Genomic DNA, 25,857 nt, shown 5'->3' with positions numbered 1-25,857 from the left:
ATGTACCCAAGGGAACATTTTCGCACCCTCAATAAAGGGTTCAACTTTGCACCCTCTCTGCAGTATTATTTTATACACACGTGAATTCCTTGTTCCTGTGAGCTACGTTTAATATGAGCGTGACCCAGTATTAGACACGTGTCAAGCCTTTGCAGACACAATTTTTTTTTCATATTCTTTAAAGGTCATTTAAAACAAATTTAAATATATATTTATTTCTTTTAAGTTAAGAGGAGGAAATGTGGAGATCATGACCTGTGATACATGTTACGGGAAGTCTATATTTTTATGTCTACTCGGTTTTTTTTCAACTACAAGGAATTACCTATATATGAGCTAATTGGATAAAGAAGCTGAGCATTCCTTTTTTTTCATCAGTTAATGTCAGTGCTGGTGTATTATTCTTGAAAAGTTGGCATCTAAATGTCCTCCAAACCAAGTACTTACTGTATAAAATTATATTTCTGTGAGTTACGTTTCTTATGAGCATGACAGATCTGTAGACACGTGTCATAGTGGTTACAAACACTAAGTTTCTTTTGCTTTCATCGTTATCAAGAAGCGATTTTGAACAATTTCAGATGTTCAGTTTTTTTCAATTTCGTTACGAGAAGGCAATAATGATTTCATGTAAAATATGTTAAGGAAAGTTGATAGTTTGGTTATTTTATCATTACTCATCTTCGTCTTCTCAACAAGAAGATGATACACATGAGCTCATTTGCTAAAGAAGTTGAAGGATGTTTAATTGCTGGTAGCCACGTAGGGGCTTTTGTCATAACATTTTGCATCTTAATCCCTCGAAACTATTAAAGTACATGCAGTATTAGTTTATAGAAAACATAATGTTTTTGTTGTTGCTGTGACTGAGCTTATTCATATGAATTTTAGACATGTTTCTCATATGTTTCTGTCATATGCTTTACTGAAGAACAGCAAATGTTGAGTTTATTGGCAAGAGAGGTTGATCATTACTTTACATTTAAGCTCATTGAAGTGCCGGAGCATAAACTTGTCTTGAAATATTAGCATCCAAAACCCTCCAAACCAAAAACGTGCAATACTAGACACGACAGGAATTCCTTGTTGTTGTGAGTTATTTTTCTTAAAAACACTGATTTTTTCTGCTTTTGCAGTGTACTATGTTCAAAAACACTCTTGAACAATTATCAGATTTCGTTTCTTTCTTAAGAGAAGAACACGGTGAGGTAATGTGAAGCATGTTCCTATAAGTTTTATTTCGTTAATAATTTTTCTTTACCCATCTCCTCAACCGTAAGGTGATATGGTACCTAGAAAGTCATAGGCCAAAGGTGTTGAGCTTTACTTCCCCTTTTCAAAGTAAATTTAAGAGCTGGGGCATTATTTTTTTAAAAGTTGGCATTTTAAGCTATGTACACCGAGGACGAGTCTTACTGAATGGATTTCTTGTTGCAGTAGAATTGTATTTTTTTTATGAGCTTGATGGAGTATTAGACAATTGTATAAAGTGTTTGCAAAAACTGTTAATGTATTCCCTTTTGCTAATGTCCAAAGAGTTCATTTGCCAAGTTTTGATTGTCTTTTGTTTTAATCATCAGGGGTCTGTTTTATCATGGTCATAGAGGAAAGAAACTTAATTATAAAAAAAAGCCTTCATATAAGAAGAGATACTGTAGGACACAATTTCATCAAAAGTTGTGATTTTCAACATTTCCATAATGCAATTGATGAATATTTCTCCCCAGGGCACAGAAAGAAAGTAGTTTTTGGTCTTGTTTTTTTTTTTTTTACGTCAGTATGTTATAATACCCGCGGGTTTACGCCCATCCCACCAATTTCCATCCGGATACTGTACCCGGCCCTGGTTTTTTTTTTTTTTTTTTTTTTTTTTTTTACACTGCAAAGAAAATGAGAACACTGATGTTTGAGAAAAATCCCGACATGTTTGATTGGGTAATTCTTTTTTGATGTCTATTATTCTTTCCAAATAAGTTTTTTGGTTATCACTGAGGACAAATACAGATACCCTATTTCTTCTACCAAAACCACAGCACTGTATATTCTCATATTTCTACAGTATTTTGTCTCAACACTTGCCCTATTAATATTTCAAAGCATGTTTCCATGTGCGCTCAAGAAACTCCCCCATTAAAGGAGACCTCCGGGTGATTCTCAGATGTTTACATTTGTACAACTATGAATTAGTTATACTGAGGACAGAGTTTCAGAATTTGTGATAATTGGGATGAGGAATAAGAATATTTTCAAAAAATAGAGCAAATTGCAATGAACAAGGATGATGACATGGGAGAGTCACCATAAGAATGCATGAGTTGGGGCTCAAGGAAGCAGAACAAAAGAATAAGGCATGCATAGATTATAGACAGGTGAACTCGCAAGCTAGCGGTATTGTTATGGAATTACACTGCTATCATTTCTGAAATATGTGAACCTTATAGCTGGTAAAATTGTGTCTTTGAGAGCGTCTGGGGGCTACGCCCCACCACTTAAAGCGTCTGGCAACGGTCATGCATTTATTCTGTAAGTGTAAGGACAAGTTCCAGTGGGTTTCATGGGGTTACTTTCCTAATTTTCAGCTAGGCTAGCCTAGCTGGTAAGAGTTTGGTCTTTGGGGCGTCTGGCGGCTATTGTCTAGCAACGATCATTCAATTATCCTTTGAGTGTATCACAAGAACAAGTTCCAGTGGGTTTCAGGAGGTTATTTTTCCAGCTATATATAGGCTATAGCTTAGTCTAGCTGGAAAAATTGGGTCTTTAAGGGCGTCTGGCGGCTCCCCCCCCCCCCCCACAACCACCATTTAAAACGTCTGGCAACGGTCATGCATATCCCGTAAGTATAAAGAACAAGTTCCAGTGGGTTTCACAAGGTTACTTGTTCAGCAAGGCAAGCCTAGCTGGAAAAAGTTTGGTCTTTAAGGGCTTCTGGCGGCTACCCCCCACCACTTAAAACGTCTGGCAATGGTCATTCATTTATCCTGTAAGTGTAACAAATAAGTTCCAGTGGGTTACATTAGGTTACTTTTTCAGCTAGGCTAGCCTAGCTGGAAAAATTTGGGTCTTTAAGGGCGTCTGGCGGCTACCCCCCACCACTTAAAACGTCTGGCAATGGTCATTCATTTATCCTGTAAGTGTAACGAACAAGTTCCAGTGGGTTTCATGAGGTTACTTTTTCAGCTAGGCTAGCCTAGCTGGAAAAATTTGGGTCTTTAAGGGCGTCTGGCGGCTACCCCCCACCACTTAAAACGTCTGGCAATGGTCATTCATTTATCCTGTAAGTGTAACGAACAAGTTCCAGTGGTTTTCATGAGGTTACTTTTTCAGCTAGGCTAGCCTAGCTGGAGTTGGGCCTTTAAGAGCGTCTGGCGGCTACCCCCCACCACTTAAAACGTCTGGCAATGGTCATTCATTTATCCCGTAAGTGTAACGAACAAGTTCCAGTGGTTTTCATGGGGTTACTTTTCCAGCTAGGCTAGCCTAATTTTGAGGGGTCCTTTTTTTGGCCCTCCTGGCCACACCCACCACCGATGACCAGCCAGACGTGCATTTCCATACTCAGGGGCATATGTACTAAATTGCTATATACATAAAAATTGGTAACCTTTTCAGCTAGGCTGACCCCCGCTGGCTCCCGGACTAATACTGAAACAGTGACAAAATTGAACAGGCCAAAACACAGGGTAGCTACACACAAAGTAATGAGTGGCTAATCGAGCCACTACAGGGTCAAAGTCAAGTTAAAGTCCTTAAAGATAATAAAAAGTTTTGGTACCTCAAAAGCTTCCCTGAATTTCCTTGTCTTGGTTTGTGTTTCAGGTTAAAGTACGTTGTCTGTGAGAATTACTCGCCCCAAAGTGCTCTCATGTCTTAGTAATCATGCAATAATGGTTTCGTACCAGAGCCGTCGCTGTACGGCGTCGATAAATATTGTACGAAACCACTGACTGCGACCAGCAGCGTGCAGCCCATTGTACGCATAGCTAACTGCGACCAGCAGCCCCATACGCATAGCGTAATGGGGCTTCGCATTGTAGCATTCAGGATCATGAGAGAATTAGTATCGCGGGTAAATGTCAACTTAAAATCCAAAAATTTCTTCGATTTGAAGACTTACCAATAAGTTGAAGTATTGAAAACAGGCTTCGAACAACGTTTGGTTCTGCCAATAGTCCCTTTCCAGGCCCGTAGCCAGGGGGGGTGCGTCGGGTGCGTACGCACCCCCCCAAATTCTGAAAGGTCCACTTTTTCATAATAATGGTTTTTAGCAATTCTCAAGATAAAATCCAAATAAATATAAAGACACATTATTATGCTACGTAAATGTGGAAGAGTACGTTTAACAATGTTAAAAATAATTGTACGAAACCCTTTTGTTGTATGAACCATCGGATCGTCCCCATGCACACAAACACAAATGTTATGTATCAATTTGTGCGAGCTATTATTATATTGGCACTGCATGCCATGGCCCTTGGCGCGTGTGACCGGTGTTTTTTTTTTCCACTGGCCGCCCGAGTACGTGCGATTCGTGGATTACATTGAGGTTGACACTTGCATTTTTTCACAGGAACAGAGGTAAGTGGATGAAAATCTAATAGCCTCAAGTTTACGTATAATGTTTTTATTATGATAAGAATTAAAGAAATTTCCTCGAAATTATAACTATAATCGAAAACCTGAGACATTTTATATCTACGTCTCACAAAGATATAGTACATGTATATAAGTACATGTTGGCATGATAATGCCTGGGGATAGATTATTATGTCAACTATTTTCCATTATGAATGCATGCTCCAATCAAATTGTGAAAAGGTGGTCATGAATTAGCATTTCTTACGAACGATCAGGAGAGACAAAATGAGTCGGATTGGATTACAATTCTCACTTACAGCTTTGTAGAAGTCTGAGTCAACAGTATCACACAGTACTTCAAGACGTATTATAGTACAAACGATTTCTTGAGCCTGCACCGTTTCAGGCTCTGTTCTGGATACAGCGGTAGAAACTCATTCTTTTCTTTCTTTTTTATTTTATCATTATTTACTAATCTCTTTTCTAACTTACAGGTAGCGGATTTCTTTGCAGGCCAAATTCGGAAATGTAGTGTTGATTATTACTTATACATTTTCTCATGTTGTGACAGTTCTACTGGTTCTCATTTTAAAGTGAGCCAAAACCTAAAAAAATTTTCACTTATAATTTCCAAAGAGTATCATGCAGGCACGCAAACTCATTTTAGTTGTATTTCATTTAAATGTAATGGGTAAGAGGGTATGAGAGAGAATGGAAAGTGCTGAGCTATGAAGTAAAATGGTAAAGTAAAAAGTTTGTCAGATAGTATTACAAAAGAAACTCATTTTTTTTGTTTGTTTATTTTATCATTATTTACTTATCTCTCTTCTAACTTAAAGGTAGTGGATCTCTTTGCAGCCAGTGGCGTATCTAGGGGGGGGGGGGCAAGGGGGGCACGTGCCCCGGGCGCCACTCCTTGGGGGCGCAAAAAAAACGAAAAAAAAAACGAAGAAGAAGAAGAAAAAAAACGAAGAAGAAGAAGAAAAGAAAAAGAAGAAGAAGAAGAAAAAAAAAAAACTCGCCCGGAAGGGGGAGGGAGAATGGTAAGGGGGGGGGGGGGCAGAAAACCAAATCAAACAAGATAAAAACAAAACATGATGATGACGCGGACAAAACGACAATGTTTATTGTGTTCACACAAACATTCTATGTTCTGTGAGCTGAAATACAAAAATTTTCGGCTCGCTCGCTGCGCTCGCTCGCCAAAATTTGTATAAAAAAGAAGGTAAGAACAAAACGTGATGATGACAAAATGGCAGTCTCTATTGTGTTCACACATGTCATTTTATATTTAGCAGGCAAAATGTTTCACGGAGCAGCGGCTGCAATTTCATTCCTTCTGAAGCGATCGCCCATTGGATCAAAAGAGGGCGTCAACGGTTTCGAACATACGGGGGGGGGGGCGCAAAAAAACAATAACAAATCAAACAAGATAAGAACAAAACGTAATGATGACGCGGAAATATACAAATTTTGGCTCACTCGCTCGTACTAATTTAGAGTATTTTTTCAAGTCCTCAGTTTGTTGGTATAAATCGTTATCTATAAGGCCGTCACTATATTTTGATTAGAATTGTAAGATTTAATAAGCAAAAAATGACAAGAGTTTCATGATTTGTAAGCTGAAATACAAAAATTTTCTGCTCGCTCGCTGCGCTCGCTCGCCAAAATTTGTTTAAAAAAAGAGAAGAAGATAAGAACAAAACGTGACGATGACGCGGACAAAATGATAATGTCTATTGTGTTCACTCATGTCATTTTATATTTAGCAGGAAAAATGTTACACGGAGCAGCGACTGCAATTTCATTCGTTCTGAAGCGATCGCCGATTGGATCAAAAGAGGACGCCAACGGTTTCGAACATACGGGGAAGGGGGGCGCAAGAAAAAAAATAAAAAAGATAAGAAAAAAAAACGTATTGATGACGCAGAAATATACAAATTTCGGCTCACTCGCTCGTACTAATTTAGAGTATTTTTTCAAGTCCTCAGTTTGTTGGTATAAATCGTTATCTATAAGGTCGTCACTATAATTGCGAGATTCAATAAGCAAAAAATGACAAGAATTCCATGTTTTGTAAGCTGAAATACAAAAATTTTCGGCTCGCTCGCTGCGCTCGCTCGCCAAAATTTATATAAAAAAAAATATAAGAACAATACGTGATGATGACGAGGACATTTACAAATTTCAGCACACTCGCGCGCACTAATTTAGAGTACTTTTTAAAGTCCTCAGTTCTTTTGGTATAAATCGATATCTATAGGGCTGTCACTTTATCTTGATTAGAATTGTAAGATTTGGTAAGCAAAAAATGACAAAATTCCATGTTTTGTAAGCTGAAATACAAAAATTTTCGGCTCGCTCGCTGCGCTCACTCGCCAAAATCTATCAAAATTCATTACATTTAAATCACCCTCAAAAAGATCCCTTTTAAGTGCCTTGAAAAAGCATCATGCGGACTTTGTTTAAAGTCCCTACCGGGATGGGGTAGGGGTTGAACACTTTTTTTCAGAAATTAGGGGCGCAATTTTCGTGCTTGCCCCGGGCGCCGTTTTCCCTAAATACGCCACTGTTTGCAGCCCAATTCGAAAATGCCCAGAGACAGCTAGTAACCAAATAACCTACTATAATTTAATAGATAAGAAATAACCATTCCAGTATGTATCTTAGTGTGCACAGTAAGACAGATGAAATCAAATAGGAAAACATCTGAGCACTAAGCCTTAGGTCTGAATTTGCACTCAACTTCTTCCAATGGCTAACGGATGTTTAATTTTTGAATTTCACTGACCTCCAAATTTCACAAAGAAAACCTTCTTAGCATGATGGTTAATATGACATTTGACTGATATTGGAGATGTTTGCGAATCGGATCTACTACCTTTAATATTATTAATCTAAAATGATTATTTGAAAGTTCGGAAATGCTGGAAATATCCTACCACAAGGAGGCAAAATATAAATGGTTCACATTTACAATTCATTTTGTTTTAAAAATTTTCTTATTTATTTTCGTTTTTGACAAACTCGCATACCAGGCTTCAGGCCTGCTAACGCGGGTATACAATAGAAAAAATAAAAGTTAAAACAACACCAGGAAAATCACTATTCTCAATTTTGCGGCGCGCTACGCGCGCAGAGTCTCGAACACAATTAAACTTTGCAACTTCCTGGCAAAATGAGTTTTTCCTATTTCCTAGATGAAATACCGTAACGCGATTGCATGCAACAGACAAAAATACAAATTTCCTCGAGACTTTAAAACGTCATTAAAACAGTCAAAATTCACAATTTGCGGCGCGCTTCGCGCGCAAATTCTTATACAACTTTTGTAGTTCGGTCGTCCTAAGAAAAAAAAAATATATATATATAAAATAGCGTGTGTGTGTGTGTGTGTGTGTGTGTGTCATCATTGGTATTGGTACCGAAGGTCCGTTTTTTTAGTGACCGCACCCCCCCTTGAAAAATCCTGGCTACGGGCCTGCTTTCTGTTCGAATTGATGACTGAATGTGACTCGGTCGAGAGGACCTTGAGAGAGCTACATACACTGAATACTATGGCCAGCGCATGCGCACACAAACATCTTATCCGTTCATGGATTTGAAATTTGTGCGCATGTGATGTGTTCGCATGACTGGCTGTAGTATTCAGTGTACTGTATGTAGCTCTCCTAAGGTCCTGTCGACCGAGTCACATTCAGTCATCAATTCAAACAGAAAGGGACTATAGGCAGAACCAAACGTTGCCCGAAGCCTGTTTTCAATACTTCAACTTAATTGGTAAGTCTTCAAATTGAAGAATTTATGGGATTTTAAGTTGACATTTACCCTGCGATACTACATCTGTCATGATCCTGAATGCTACAATGTGAAGCCCGATTACGCTATGCGTATGGGACTGCTGGTTGCTACATGCGCATGGGGCTGCTGGTCGCAGTTAATTGCATGATTACTAAAAGACATGAGAGCACTTTGGGGCGAGTAAGTCTCACAGTGTTAGTTATATGAAAGGTACTTTAACCTGAAACACAAACTAAGACAAGGAAATTCAAGGACACTTTTGAGGTACCAAAACTTTTTATTATCTTTAAATCCCAAATACATGCTCTCCTATTCATCCAATTAAACCTAGGTCAAGGAAGGTGAACATTCAACACATTTGTGTCATTTTAATATTTTGCCAATTTTGTGAAAATGTAATCACACATTGTCCACATGGACTATCTAGACCTATTAGGAGAATCATGCATTATGGCGGGGGCATACCAGTCGCCATAGCGACATTTCTAGTTATAATTGAATTTAAGGGTATATTTGAGTAAATATATTTTTTGGAGCAAATTGACCACCGGGCAGAGAGCTCCACAAATCTAAAAGAACAACAACAACACTTGCTCATTCCCTTGAGAACGGCGAGAACATGCTTACCGAAACGTCGGGATTGGGTAGGCCCTTTTCAGGGCCACTCACATACTCCAGAAAGAATACGTGGTGCACCGTGAAGCCTTCTACCACCTAGTAGCTACGTTATACAAATTTGTATTATCATTATTATTATTATTATTATTATTATTATTATTATTATTATTATCATTATTATTGCAAAAATCGTGTCCAGAATTATAGTGTGATTTTACACCGCGCAAAAAGACAACTTTTTTTTTTTTTTTTTGAGAGAGAGAGAGGGGGGGGGGGTATATTTGAAGTCTGTTTTCCAAAAATCGGAGTAAATAATTTTCATAATTTTGCCAAATTCGTAATTTTCAGGACCTTATGAATAACTGGTACTATTTATGACCGAAATTTCATCCCCTGAGTACGGAATTCAGAGCCACGGAAAAATAAAAAAATAAAAAACATCCGGTGATACGATCACATTGCAATGACCTTCCATTACCAGAGCAACAGTAATTGTTTAAAATATCTCACAACTTATGGGTCGTTTTAGCTGCCTTTCTTGCTAGTGTAATTAAAACAACTTTAGGCAACAGCAAAACTCAGTAGAAACTTTCTTACCAAAATTGTAATTGTACGTCCTCGTAGATTAGAATGTCACTATATAGTTTTATCCCTATTGTAATAAAAAGTCTGCTTTGCGCAGACTACAATGTGTGTCATTGAAATTGGACATTTATTGGGACTCACTATGAAATTTCAAGATTCCGTTACGTTTATTTTAGCAAACCAATGATACTGGACGGAGCAATCAACAGTGCAAATGTTACTAGTGATAATGGCATCAAATGCCGTGTTGGATTGTACTGAGATATTATTCTGGTTAACTATTTTTGGTTTGTGATTTTACATCTGATTTTACAGCTCAACACTCCTTATGTCATTTACAAAAACGTTAATACTAACTACGAAATCTCATGCCAGTGTATAAAGGAGCTTTAGATGACTTTGTCTTCGTTCAATTACCCAGTGCGATGGTGAATAAATGGGAAAAAATATAGATAATATTGTTTTATCAATAAACCTGCAAACGGAGGCTATATAAATCATTCTTTAGATATTCTTCTGAAGCAGATCTATGAAAATTCATCTACGACTAAAATTATCCCGTTGGTTCATTGTTATTTTCCTAAAAGGAGGTTTGCTCAAACATAAATGTGGGTTTAGTTGATACGGACAGATTAGTGAAATATTCAGTGATATTTTGAGGAAAATCTTTCAAATACTTAATTGAATTCTATTGAATCTCTGATTGGATTCTATAACAATATGCATACTGACGTAACACAGTAGAACAATATAATGTACATATTTGGAAAAAAAATCACAAATTGTAAATTTTCTAGGACATCAAATTGAAAGATCCTTGACTTAGATCCTCTAGAAGGCACGAAAAATGATATTTGCCTTAAAGAATAACTAACAGGTCAACCAAATGTGTACATGTTGATAAAAGATTCAAGATTTATTGTACGTTTTTAGTGTTTTCTTAAAATCGCTTTAATAGTATGCCACCACAAATCGTTATTGTTGTGCGTCTGTGAACCCTTCTGTTGTTTTGCGAGTCGACGTCAATTGCAGATACTTGCAACGGGCCTACGCATGTCGAAGAACCTACATAAGTTCCACAATAATTCTTTTCTTGTTGGAAAACAAGATAATGCATTCAAAATTTGTGATTCCATTACTTTCTCAATAAAAAAAAAAAGTCTTCAATAAAATGTGAACAAGAGGATCATTATTACTGTAAAACAAGGAATTCTCACGTGCATTTTAATACCGCAGTGTAGACATACTAATAACAGTTATTTAGGCATATTATTTATTGGGAATGTTAGAGGCAACTCGCTAAAATTTCTTGCCACGAAAAAGACCGTCGGCGCTGCAATTCCCGAAAATGTCATGCCTCGAAAATATTGTGTTTTACAGCACAGCAACAAAAGTGTCAGCGGGTAAAGCAAACCTAGCCCGCAGACAAACGAGTAAGAATGAGTAACAAACGGCAATATTCAAGAATATTCACAAGGATTGTGTACGCCAACCCTCACAGGATTACCTCTTGAAAAGAAAATATCATTGGGATTTCAAACAAACAAGTTCCTTACGGTATGGAGGGAATTAGTGCAGCTATAACGCCTGCAGGAATAGTCTTGTCGCATCCCATCACTTTGCGTACAAAAAGTACTCAACAAATTGGAGTAGTTGTATCGTTTTAGCTTCAGAAACTGACGGCAAAGATGATAGGATTATAATTCTAAATACCCAATTTTTCAACTGTGGTCTACAAGGATAATTTCTTCTATAAAAAAAAATAATAATGCCCTTTTGGTGGCTATAGACATGGAATGGTTGTCATATGAATGTGTAAGGACTATTTTTCTTGGCGTAGAGACAACAAAATCATTATGAGTGAAGTGAAATTCGTCGGTGTTTTCATGACGTATCACGCACGAACCGACGCTATTTCGATTTTGGTCAAAATTTTCAAAATCGAGATATTGGTATCAAATGATAGTGCTTTCAAAACTCTACCAAATCCCCAAATTTTAGATCACAAAATTAATTATTCTTAATCTTAATTTTATCAAAGAAAGAAAAAAACGACGGTACCCGAAATATCGAGAAATTGAGAAAAAGGGGTTTCACGAACCGACGCAGGAAAGATACGCCGGTTCGTGAAACCCGAATTGCTAGGGTGAAGTTAAAGAGCAATGCGGGTTTTACGAACCGTAGCGGTTGCATTATTTTGAGCTTTGTTCAACTTACTGGCCTAGAATTAGGTTTTGGCCCTAATCCAGATCTCAGAGTGAGAACCAAACCTTCTGAAAGATGAATGACGGCCTAAGCCAGCCCACTGTCCACAAGTGAAGTGAATGGTAAGCTATAAATAATCCTATTAAAATCATGCTCAAAATAACAGTTTTAGTTGGACTACCATAACCATTAATTGCGGTAAGTGAGTAGTCCCATGTATTCAATCGCGTGATGCTTACGAAGCCTAGTCTGTAAACGCCATCCAATTTCAAATTAGATCCCAAATCATATTATTATTTATAGTTTCTTTTCAACTTATGTCGTTACTTCTGAGACTACTGAGTACTGTAGTCGTAATGTCTGTGTGCAAGACATGCAAGATGTCAAAGTCTCGAAGACACTCATGGCTAAGCCTTGACTTGAGTTGAAAATGAAATCATGAGATTGACAAAGTAGGCCTACTAAACTAAAAAAAAAAAAGTAAAAAGTCTTAAAGTAAAACTCAAAGGAAGAGTAAAGAATAAAGGTAGACATGTTAGACTTTAACTTTCAAGTCTATTAAGTCTAAGTTATGACTTTACTTGTAATACCAGTTACTAAAACTAAGATCAGCTGAAGTCTAAATAAGACCAAGTCAAATTAACACAGAGTCTATATAGTCTAGCTCTAGATCTACATCTAGACTAGTGGTAATAGTAGGTAGAGTCCACCCATTACCCCCCCCCCCCAATTTTTACTGGTCCATTCCTGAAAAAGTTACTGGTCAGTGTCCAACAGTGATTTTTCCTGGTCAGGGACCGTCGGACCATGCAGTGCCAGTGTGCAGCGTTGGTTTAGATGTCATCTATGACAGTATGTGGTCTAGTGATACTACCTAAACACTACGAGTACTCTACAGGTTAGGTGGCTTTCCTGTACAGTGCAGTGTTATAGTATACTTGTGAATTCAGCCCTAGTACCGTACTGTGTGTAGATATGTGACATTATGTCTAACGTTAGTTCGAGTGGAGTACCTTTGAAGCAAAGCGGTGGGGCTTTTCTCCCTAAAACTTGTGAATGCGGCCCAACCAAATGGCGTTTACATATTTACGCGTGATTGGTAGTGATACAGTAGCGCTGTAGATTTCCACAGCAGCCATACATAATCTTTTGTCCTTTCTTCTTTCCTTTTTTCCGTTTGTTCTTTCACCCTTTTTATTCTTGGGATCGAAGGACTGCTAAGAAATGTCCCTCGACTGATTTAAAGGTATACTATTTTAAAATGTAAACAAAGGCTAATTACACGTATTGTGTACGTCTGAGTTCGAATCCGTCATTGGATTTTCAAAAATATGATTCATTTTCACGAAAAAATGCCAAAACCCAAGTCTATCGGGAACGCCCCTAAAAAAAATCCGGCTCAGCGGCGGGTGATTGACAGATGTGTGTATACGTCACAACCAGAATATACGAGCCAGCTCGCCTTCGAAGGAGCTCGCATATCAGCCTTGCACTGCGTGTTAAAAAAATACGTGTGAGCGATAATTTTGCCCTCTTTTGAAAGCACGATTATGAAGTATTGAAATTGTAAACTGAGGGGAAAAGCCCATGTTTAAGGAATTTGAACATTACTCTACATACAAATACGGTGTAATTTGATTTGGGCCCATATTTTACCCAGTTTATCTTATTTATAGTCAACGTTATTTTATTCTTCCCGAACCTGTTAGTGCGAAAATGTGTTGCATACGTAGACGTCAATACAGGCGTTTTATTTCTCCGCTCTAATACTCGGGCACTTGCTAACACGAGCATTGTCTTGCGTACACAATAGTTTGATCAATATACGACTGACTAGCGCGACTGGCGTTGTTGGATTCGCTAACGTGTTACAGTGAAGTGTTAGCGTCTGCGTTCGGACTGAATTTGTAGCTCTGAAAATTTGAGAAAACGCTGCTTCTTGACAATGGATCTGCGCCACTGAGGCTTGAGTCGGATTTGGTGGTCTGAACCCGAATCTGAGATGGAGGAATCAGATGACGACAGTGGAGACGAGCCAGCGGCCCTAGATCTATTTGTTTGAGCCGCTTGCAGAGGTGGAGGCCCATGTCAGGCTGAGGCCTAGTCGGTGGACGCTCCTCCGGGCGGGCTCGGGGAAGATGCTGAAGCTCGTGCCGCTGATCTTGACGGCGACGCACCTGCGCCTGCTGCTGCAGGAGCAGTACAGTGAGACTGGGAAATAAACTGGTAAATTAAAGTTAACTTGTACTTCTCATTACCAGTCATAGTTTCAAATGTATTATGCTCATTTGTTGATCCATAGTCTAACGTTTGTTACATATACTTTGAAAGTTTGAAATTATGTTTTGAAAAAGGACAACATAGGGCCTAACATCAGTTACCAAAGTCTTATTTTGTACATTATACTTTATAGTATAAAGTGAGATATTATTCAGAACAAAAGTGAAAGAAGCTTCGGAAGTGGGCTGCTGGTGACACAAAGAAGAACAGTTGCCTAGGCCTATTACTAGTAGAGGTCTACCAGGTACATGTACTTGTGATAGACCTACGGCTACGCTATAGCTATAGCTGTAATTTCTTCCTAAGTAACTTTTATGATTATCTTCTCGTAAAAGTATGAAGTAGAGTCTCCAAATCACTAGATCATGTATAAATATTGCCACTACAGCAGAAAATACACAGCATTGGAGTGACAAAGCTCTATATTTTATGATAGTGCCAATAACTGCTACTTACTGCATAGAGATTATGGCAATCATTCACTTTAGTGGGATATACATTGTATTTGGTTGCTATATTTAGCCTTAGCTCTTGGGTAAACTTGAAGGGAATAAACCCTCAACTGAAATAAGCCAGGCAACCAAAAAATATACATTCCACTAAAGTGGATGATTACCACAAACTTAGTACAGTACATGTGCATATAGCAGGTGAACATTGCCATGGGGTGGCAAGCCAACGTTCACAAACAATGGGGTGTTTTTATGGGAGACGCCTCTGGTATATGTATAGTGATAGACTCATTTTGTAGATATTTTGCGTGTATAACACAACATCTTGCGGAGGTCATCTCAACTTCTAGATGGCAGCCCAGCAATTTTGGATGTGAATAGTACATGTATGCTGCATGCTCGCATGGCTATTTCATGTATTAATGTGTGCAGACAATTCACTGTTGCAGAAGTAACTACATATAAACAACCTCTTTTAGCATCACTTTATATTCATGCTTTCTATTTTGATAATACAGGTGTTCATGCAGTTGTGGGTGTATCCCAATGCAGTCAGTGAGGGAGTCCATATGCTGCAAAGAATTCCTGTACTGGTGAGGAAGATGAATGACTACACTGATGGTGAGGAGGACCTGAATTGCATCACGGAGCACCCAGGATACCAGCCAGTATGTCTAGACAAGTGGGTACTGCAGACAGCGTATTTTCAGTATGTACAGCAGTATGAGGGTCACCACCGGAAGGATGTAACTGAGAATGAGTGAGTACCTATACTAGTGCAAATGTGCTACTACATGCACGCCATTGAACTTTAGAAGTTTATCAAATTTGTGAGAATGGTTTACACTATAACAAAGTTATGTATCATCAGTAAAATAAAAAATGTTATTGACATGTCCCCAAATTGGAAGTAGTTCGAAACAACAATGAACACTTTTAGTTACATTTTTCATAGCAAATAACTGCAGATAAGTAAGAGTATAATTCATAAACCATGTTATAAGGTTGTACAGTGGAACTTCATTTAGTTGGAAAAAAAAAAATAACAAAGTGCTAATACAATGTGTTACATGTTTTGTATCTAAACATTTTGCAGGTCCCAGCTCTTTATATGAAAATTTGTGTTTTTGTACCATAGTATAACAAAGTAATTTTCATGGTCCCATGGTCCTCCTTAGGACCTGTTCATTTTTATTATTATTATTATTGGTTTTTTTTTTCTTTTTTTTTTGGAGGGGGGGGGATCTTCTCTGTCTAGCTATGTTATAGCCTCAGGCCTTTTCGGTAATTACATGTACAATGCTATGACATCAAATCCTGTGATGTTTAAAGAGAATAATGTATTCATGAACAAATCAAAAGGGGGGAAAAACAATTTTATGCCTATGCATTCAAGTATTGACATAATATGCAAGTGTATTAACATGCTTGCTAACCCCCTTGTCTTTCTTGTATTTCCTCTTTTTTTTTTTTTTTTTTGCAGGCGATCAAGGCACATTGCATACAGCCAGCTGGCTCAGTGGTGTTGGGGTTTTCTGGGCAGGAGGGTTCGTGTTCGCCTTCCTTCATGTGCCGTCACAACCATCCCCTACTCTTATCCATCCGAGGTGTACAGGGGATTCGAGGACATATAAAATTTGTTTCTTGGATCTTCAAGTGTGACATTTGAGGGACTGGAATTGGGATTATTTTTCTTGTATGTTGCACTGTATTACCCATGGCTACATCTCTGAGTAGAATCCAGAAGTCAAGTTCAGAAACCATTTCTACAAGACTCTGGATGCTTGTCATGTATTCTGTTTTACTTAGTATCTTACTATCTATCTTTAGAACAAACTATTGAGTTTGAGAGTATTGCAGTGATACAAATTTTAATGTGTTCAAATATAGTGCCGCATTTGTTTCTTTTCTTGTAGCTTTGATTTACATCTCCTGCATGTGGTTATTGTACATAGTATTTATCTTGTCCTAATCTGTTGTAATCATAATTCAATACTAGTATGTTTATGCTACTCAAGCAGAGCATATACCGGTAGACTGAACGTGCATAAATTGTAAATAGAGAAGGGAAATGCCTAATGAGAGTGATAGGTCATGAAGCTGTAAATCATATTTTTGCCACTTATGTAGTTTGTTTCTATTCATATCCATTTCCTATTTTCCTATGACATTTTGAAGTGGGGAAATGACAAGTTTTGTGTTCTCATGAAATGCTTGTACATTGTACTTTTTTCCCCCGTGTCGGTATGTTCCCTGCTCTTTCAAAATGAGGTGAAAGTTGCTGACCATGAAAATGTAGATTTGTGGAGCATTATTTATAGTTATGTAATGGCTTTCTCACATGTTACACATTTAGATATGATCAAACAATAAATGTAAGTGATGCAATGCAGTGACAAGTATTCTTGAGTGACAAATCTTTTTTTTTTTTTTTTGGTTTTACATAGCAACCCATCTCCTTCCCTTGAAATGTTTCTTGCCCTGATTCATTTGACACCCACATGTTTCTGTGGTGCCGAGTACAGATGCAAATAGTACAGAGAGATTTCAAAGTGATTCTAAACATGAGGATGTAATATCATTTACAGAATCCTTTTACAATCTTTCTCAGCTCTCTGTATCTGTACTCTAAGCAACAAAAACATGCGGTTGTCAGATGTAACGGACTCCAATTTTATAAATTAGACCCCGTAATTATGAAAATACCCAAATAGTGAATTTCTTACTAATTCAGAACACACACACACATACACACAACACACACACACACACACACACCCTCACACACACATATACACAAACAACTTGTGTAGAATTTGGCTAAAATTATCAAGAGAACACCTTCCATGTAATGCTGTGTAGTACTTCTACATTTATTCATCTCACAATGGATGAAGTAAGCTTGAATTCTTCTATGAGATGATTCATATCAACATTCAACCAACATACATGTAGAAATGTTTTATGATACTGGATACAAATACCGTTTTAGTGAGGAACATTTAACCAAATGTTCAAATATGAGTTTTTGAATGGCTAAAATATCAACAGAAATTAGAGCAAACTTTTTACATTTATTTTTCTACCCAGGTATTATAATGAGATAATTCATAAAACAAGGTACAATTCTAATTTTCATAGTCCCTCAATACTTGTTATAACAGGGTTCCACTGTACGAGCTGAATCGTACTTCAAAATCTAAAACATGGATGAAACTAAAAAGCTCTCTCTTACAGTTGCTAATTCAACGAGTGTTGTGTATTTTGTATTGTATTGTAATTGTATCTTGAACAATACTTGGTTATCTTGAGAAATGTGTATTTTCAGGCATACCACATCCATGACCTTTGACCTACCTAAGTTATCTCACCTTTACACACAACTACACTTCAATATGATCCATCTATGCAAGAATGCATGAATTTTACCAAACAATAAATGCGTTATCTTCACAACAATTTGCTAATGGACAGGCAATACAGGCCATACCATCAGGCATACAAAAAGTGGTGATGCATGTACTTACTAACAATACTTAACAACCAGACTGTCAAAATACTTCTGTGACACCTACGTTGTATTTTTCTTCTTTCAAGAATGCTTGGTGCAATAAAACATCCCATGGGTCTTTCTGGAGACCCTTTATGGGGTAACTTTATTGAAGGTACATTGTATTTAACACCCCCCTCCCCCCATAAAAGAAAAATACAACAAAAATACAACAAATAATAAATTGATAAGTAAATAAATACAATGAAATAAATAAAAACATATTTTGACATACATGTAAGTCCTCCATCATAAATGTACACAATGCTTATTTGTTTTACAAAATATACTGCAAAATTCAAGTATCCAATCAACTCTTTCCTTGGTTCTAAAACTTGATGTACTGATGGCTTTTGGTTTTAGTGACATATTTTTACTTCCAATAATGACAAATTTCATGAGGATGTCTCACCCAGTTACTGGCACATAGAAAAACTTGCACAAAAAAAAAAAAAAATTTAAAGCAGGCTAAAAGTCATTGACCTGTGTGACCTTTGACTCCATCCAAATCCCACTGTCCCTAAGCACTATGTACATGTACCAAAAAGGTTTGGACAAAACTGAGCATGGTGGAGACAAGTTATGACAGACAAGTAGATGATAGAAACCATTTCAATCCCTCAGTCTCTTATCCTTCAGTGGGCTGACAAAAATGGAAAAAAAAAATTGTATGGTGCACCCCATCCCCTACCCATCAATAAATCCTATCTAAGCCACTTTGTCCTTTTATTTATTCTAAAGGTTGTTCCTATGATAAATTACCACTGGACAGCATTTTTTTCTTTGTAGCCTTGTGTCCTAAGAACTCTTATGCACTCGACCTCACTTCATTCATGGGCTGAACTGAGTTGGGTCTGATGCTGTTGAATGACATCTTCTTTTGATGGGTAAGTGTGTTCACTGGACAATGGAGGTGGTGATGGCTGTCTTGCATGTGGAGATGCCTCACTGTCATACTCTGAAACTTCAGTCAGGAGTTCCTCAGCATATGCTATAGAAGAGAAAAAAAGGGGGAAGATATAAAACAAATTAACACACAGATGTTTTTCTTTACATTAAAATGTAGTATATCTTTTATTTTGAATGATACATTTCTCCCTATTTCTGCATTTCTTTATTTCTTTTTTGTAGTGGGGAAGCACTGTTATAACTACCATTACCAAGTGATATACTGTATAATTTTTCTATGTACAAAGTAGGCTTACTACGACAAACCTAGACAGCATCCTATTTTGCTTATCAAAGCTTTAACTTACAGTAGGTGGGAGGTTCTTTGATGGGCTTCGCAGTCGCTGATCCAGGCTTGTATTTGGGCTTGATGATGATGAAATGATGCTCTCCTTCACCTGTGGTGGCTTGTTGCCGGTCACTGTTAGGGTTGTGATGCAATGCTGCAAGGTGAAGCCTGCAACAGTAATATTAAGAACTTGGTGATGAAATTTAGCCATTGGACACAAGGTTATATGTAGAAAAAATGATGTTCAGTAGTAACATAACATTGGAGCAACCATTCAAATAAAAGGACAAAATGGCATAGCTAAGTATATTAATGGATGGGGAGGGGCACTTGGATTTTACCCTGTGAATTTAGGTATTCTACATCTCATTCTCAAGGCCATTGTCATTGTAGGAAGGAACAATGTGTCACTAGAAATAGTAAAGTGCATTAAAACACTGTCTTTGAAATAAGGAAAGACTTGTTTAGACACCTGAAGACTCAAATATTTGTTGTAAAACAAAGATTGGGAAGTCAAGTCAGTACATTTCTTTCCTTTCTTCTTTGTGGTGGTGGTGGGGGTGCTGGAAGGGCAGGGGAAGGGTAAGAGCACAGATTAACTATTAAAATGCAAACAAAAATATACTTGCCTGCAAAGCATGCCATGGTATCTGTATACATGACTTCATCTTGGGTGCAAACTGATCAATCACACTGTGAAATGATTCCAGAGAGGAAGTTTGTTGCCCACATGACATCTTCTTGATATCTTTGAGAAGAGTTGTGCTGCAAATGATGTCATCCAACTTTTCAGCGACTTTCGTATCTGGATATCAAGCACAAAACATGAATTGGAGAGGCAAATCAAAGAGAAAATGGTTGTTGGTACTACCTCCAGCAAATGAATTCTTGGGGCTCTAAGGTATGAAATCAATTTTGGGAATTCATCAACTGTAGGTTTCCTTTGAATTGCATTCACACTTCAGTGCACGAGTATCATACAAAATGTCTGATATCCCTTTTACTGTAGTCCAGCTTTAGCCCATTTTTGAAGCGGGATTTACTTAGTAACCTAGCTTTGTAACCGCAAATGCAAAATTTATTAGTGCTACACTTTCCTACTGGTTTCAGTTCAGTTTTGTGCGGTATTAGAGGCATATGGTAAACACTGTGACTATTGCAACTGTCCTAAAAATCTTGAAATGTTTATGACCACTTTTGGTTCATTAGTTTTGGAAAAAGTTACTGTACCCATACAAACACACACCGCATACGTAGGTAAACATACAAAGCAGAACATGCAAAATCCCTCTTTTTCTTTGTTTTTTTTTTTGTCTATTCTTTCACCCCTGCATGTGTCACTGAATTTAGACCAAGCGAAATATCAAGATACATTTTATGCTGATGCCTGAAGCGGAACTGCTTCATTGAATTCCTTCAATGAAGCAGATAATTCCCAGTACAAATGTGTACACGTGGGATATTAGTAGGCCTACATGTATTAGCACTATAGTAGGTCTATGAAAGTGCGGTTGCATGCAAAATTATTCCACACCCTCGCATTTTGGACATTCTGGCAAATATAGTAACATTACAAGTAACTGCAGACATCTCTACTAAACCATTCAAGTGGTGAACAGATTATTACAATTGAATACCAGAGCAAAATTCAAGCTTTGATTCATAGTACATTCAAATTGCAACCTTCACACAAAAAGCAGGATTCAACGTGAGAGGGGAAGATAGCAGGCCCTGAGCCGACTACTGTACGAGGCTCAGTTGCATGGCTGAGGCTAGTAGCACGGAGGAGCGCAAGCGAATGCAAGAGCTCTGCGCGCGGGGCCGCGCCGGCAGTCGCGTCCCTCGCCTTCATGCATCCCCAGTCAAGTCTGCTCATAGTCATACGGTAAGGATAGCCGCACCGACCTGAACGCGAAGCGTTCGGGTTGTATGGTTCGGCTATCCAATAACACCGCTGGAGTTCTTGACAAAGCTGACATAACTAAATGAAGAGTCATTTTCACAAATGAATAGTTGAGCTAAGTAATAGCAAATACATTTGTATACAGTACAATCACAATCGTACCGGTAGTAAATCACTCAGCCTCCGCGATCAGTGACATATAATAAGAGATTATACACATACTAGTGGTAGTTCCGGTATCGACACTGCACGGGCACGGCCTGGCCTGGCTAACTTACCCTCATTCGTATTCGTTCTCGCTTTACACAGCTGCTCTCCTGGGTGTTTTTTTCCTCAGATAATCTAGGTCCAGCTCCAAGCTGGATGTTTGGTACCGCAGATGACTTCAGCATTCGCTTTTTTTTTTTTTAATTCCAAACTGGTGGGAATGCTTCCCACTTTCGACGAAATCGTCTTCCTTGAAAGTCATCAAATGGGCACGCAAATCACACTGCTCTCAGATCGATGGCACACTCCACTTTGCTCTATCAATTGAACTTTTGCAGTCCACATTCGGCGAACGTTTTCGTCATTTGGGAATTGATGCAAACTAACACCATTTTTTGTGGTGTTGCTGCATCCTGCAACAACACATCGCTGTGGCATTTTCGCTAAATATCCGAAAACAACTCAAGAAACAGAAAGTGTCAACACTCGAAACATACGTAACATACGCGATGACCGACTGGGATCAAGCGTCGGTCTTCTGGTTGTGAGGTCACAGGTCACATGATCGAGAGAATCCGATATCGCCTATTTTTAGGGGCGGGGCGTAGCATCGGGTAAAGTGTCAGAATATGGAAAATGAAAAATTCATCTAAAAAATATGGATACAATTTTTAACCGAACTTTCCCATTTTTGATATCTATATGACCCTTATTTTCATTGGAAAGGCCATTGCTAGATTAAAATAGTATACCTTTAACCAGGACTCTTGAGTCCTGGTAAACCTAACCTACCCGAGTAACCGTTAACGTTTGTTAGGCCTAACATAACAGTAACACTGACTTAGCCCTGTATTGACTTTGTCTTTGGCCGACTTACTGAGATGGCGAGTCTAACTCTTTAACGTTAGTCTAAACGTAGTCGTTAGATCTGTCAGTGTCATTGTCACCGGTTATTGTATATGGTGCCATCTCTAATGTACTAAGTACGTTAACAAGTTGATGTTAGTTATCTATGTCAACTTACTGATTCAGTAATAGTGGTACTGTCATTCTGTTGGATATCGCCGCAATATCATCCGTGACGTGTTAATTTCGTGTCACAAAGACAAAAGTTGCCAAGATCTAATAGTATTAGATGTCTAGATCTAGATGTAGTCTAGATCTAAGTACAGTGCACTCCCGTTACAACGAACACGGTTATAACGAAATTTCGTTATAACGAAATTTCGTTATAACGAAGTAAATCTTCTGGTACCAAAATTATCACCATTAAAGTCTATGGTACAAAATTCGCTTATAACAAACACGGTTATAACGAAATTTCCGTTATAACGAAGTCTTTTCCGAGCGCTACAGACAAAGAAAAACAAAAGAAATGTGCTCCGTTATAACGAAATGCGAATTGCTTTCGAAAATACGTAGCGGAACAAGCATTTATAGCGTCTCTGCACGGGTGAACGCTTCACACCACTGTGTGTTCGCTCCTTGTGTCACACACAGTTTCAGAGTGGAACTTGCGTTTATTATTGTAATACAGTTATCCCATCACATTTCACATAGCTTTGCAGTGTATGATGAGTATTCAGCAAACATAATATACGTGGTTCCTTGTTTTCGTTATATATTGTATTTGTTCGGTTATAATGAAATTTCGTTATAACGAAAGAAAACTGCCGGTCCCGAGCATTTCGTTATAACGGGAGTGCACTGTAATATAAATTCTGTGTAACTTAAAAGTGAAAGGTCTAGACTTCACTTAGTCTATAATTGGACCAGACATTCATGAGGCAAAGGCCTATTTAGTAGATCTATTATTCTATTTTAACGTCAATTCCTACTAACTCGCCACGTGTTATTCCTAAGGCCAAGGACTTCCGGGTTAGTGATTTCTTTTTTTTCATAAATACCAAACAGCAGACGTGTTTCATTTGCATTCTTGCACAGACTTCATGAAAATATGTGCAGTATCAAAGAAGTATGATGCACATGACAATGCCAGTGTTTTATATATGAATGGTTAATACCTTTAAAAGCTGAATGATAATGTAGAGTCTAGGTCTAATTAAGATGTTACAGTCTTTGATAAGAAACAGGTTTGATTGTCATACTGTTTCCCAAATGCAGGTACATGTAGCAATATTCAGCTATTTCAATGCAATGCCTTGTTTACAAGTACATGTAGATTTATATTCATGTGAATGATAATTCAATTTCTACATGAGACTTACTAAGTGCTAAACATAATATCTTGCATCAGTAAAATGTGTTAATGACGAGACAATTTGAATATGCATCAAAGACGAACAGCAGCATTTTTTGACATTCTTTGATCCTGCATAGGCCTACCATTTTGTTTTATGTTTAATATAAATAGAGCAAAATAATTTCAACTTCAGTTTTGTTGGCTGATTTTTTTTTCTTCTCAAAATTAAAGTTGTATCTTGTACCATGATGTTTGATTTTAATCAAAAGTTCTTAATTTCTTCTTTTTTTTTTTTCTTTCAGATGACTGGTGCCATGTTGTAGCGAAGAACTTGCCTGTCTCAGAAAAGAAACGGAAAAGTACAAGGTCGTGTACATCATCAACGGATGTGAATACAATGGTAATGTAGAGTCTAGGTCTAATTAAGATGTTAAAGTCTCTGATAATAACCAAGTTTGATTGTCGTAGACTGTTTCCCAAATACAGTTAGTAATATTCAGCTTTTTCAAAGCAATGCCTTGTTTACAAGGACATGACGATTTATTCATGTGAATAATGATTTAATTTCTACATGAGACTTACTAAGTGCTAGACATAAGATCTTGCATCATTAAAATTATGTAAAAGGCGAGACAATTTGAATATGCATCAAAGACGAACAGCAGTATTTTTTTGACATTCTTTGATCCTGTATACCATTTTGTTTTATGTTAAATATAAATAGAGCAAAATGATTACAACTACAGTTTAGTTGGCTGATTTCTTTTTCTCAAAATGAAAGTTGTATCTTGTATCATGATGTTTGATTTTAATCAAAAGTTCTTAATTTCTGTCTTTTCTTTCAGATGACTGATGCCATGCAGTAGCGAAGAGCTGGACTGTTTCAGAGAAGAAAAAAAAAAGTACAGCATCGTGGTGATCATCAAGGAATGTGAATACAATGGCTTAGGAAAGAGGACAATCTACAGATAGGATAGAAGGGAGAAATTGGGATGAAGGGCGACAACAGAAGGACGGTATATCTACAGTGAAATGTGATTGTAAAGTGGAAACATGAAACTAGATTCTAAGATTGAAGGTGAAAACAATGCATTCCATTCTGTGATGTCGTAATTACAATTTTGCTACACTTTAATAACACTACAGAGAGACATTTATATCAAGGAAAGCTTCATGTGGATATGGAATGTTAGATTTTTTTTAAAGTGTTCATTGGTATGTATTTCATGATAATAAATCTTGAAGGTTTTGTGTGGTAATCATAACCTTGTGATAATTCTTGATAGATTTCTAAGTGCACATTGGCAATATTAGATTATGCTGTAATCAGATTAATTTCTATTCTCCTTTATTCTTTTATTTATTATTTTGTTGTCTTCAACCCACTCTGAATGTGTCACGCATGATTCTTATAAACATGGGAACATGCACTCCATGTAACTGATAGGACTTATAACAAATTGACATAATTATTCAACCATCACCAGACAGTTCTGTTATAAGATGTTCTTTATTTAACTAAAACTGTAAATTATGATACGTGTATGTTCCCATGCAAACTCACAACAAAATACAGAAATATGATTTCTTTTGATAATAATTCATTATGTCTCTAAATTTACAATTAAAGAAAGTGATTGCAAAAAGGATGTCAAACATTGTATATTAAAATAATAGATTATTAATTTGTCTCCATCCGTAGTAACACACACAACTGCAGTGTGCAGTTTGTAGGCTGCTGTGAAAAAAAAAAAAAAAATCACAGGCAGCCCAAGCGGGATTCGAACCCACGACCTCTGGATTACTAGACCAGCGTCATAACCACTAGACCACCGGAGTGCCCTGGCACTACCTTTACACATGAATAATTAAATATAGAAGGGCTTGGCAGCGCTTCGAAGCTTACTGCTCTTATTAAATATGTACATGTCATTTGCTACTCAACTAAAGATGATTAAACACACTGACATTCTTGCTTTAAATGATATTCATAATCTGTTTTTTTTTTTCTTTAATAGCTTGGGATGGACACTTTATACACTGTATCGGTCTACACTTCGCCTACAATATGGAATTCTTTACTTCGAGACGTTTCTTTTTAAAAAACAAAAAAATTAAGAGTCCTTTAAAGGTGCTGTAAAACAGTGGTGTTTGTTTGCTTGTTTGTTTTTTGGTGGGGGGGGGGGGGAGGGGAGTCAAATTAACCTTGGCCACTCTCCACCGTCCTTTTTTTTTTTTTTT

The 25,857-nt window shown here is 37.5% G+C and overlaps 1 long non-coding RNA gene across 1 annotated transcript; it reads right to left on the bottom strand.

Moving 5' to 3' along the window:
- Positions 1 to 19,401: 19,401 nt before the first annotated feature.
- LOC140238969 (uncharacterized) lies at positions 19,402 to 21,554 on the bottom strand. Its single transcript, XR_011901941.1, has 3 exons — positions 21,485 to 21,554; positions 19,933 to 20,108; positions 19,402 to 19,471 (listed from the first exon to the last, which is right to left on the bottom strand). It is a non-coding gene; the product is annotated as an uncharacterized lncRNA (long non-coding RNA).
- Positions 21,555 to 25,857: the final 4,303 nt, after the last annotated feature.

The sequence above is a fragment of the Diadema setosum genome, chromosome 15 (assembly GCF_964275005.1).
Source record: "Diadema setosum chromosome 15, eeDiaSeto1, whole genome shotgun sequence".
Classification (NCBI taxonomy): domain Eukaryota; kingdom Metazoa; phylum Echinodermata; class Echinoidea; order Diadematoida; family Diadematidae; genus Diadema; species Diadema setosum.
Note: the sequence above shows the minus strand (reverse complement) of the source record. Positions and strands in the feature narration are given on the sequence as shown.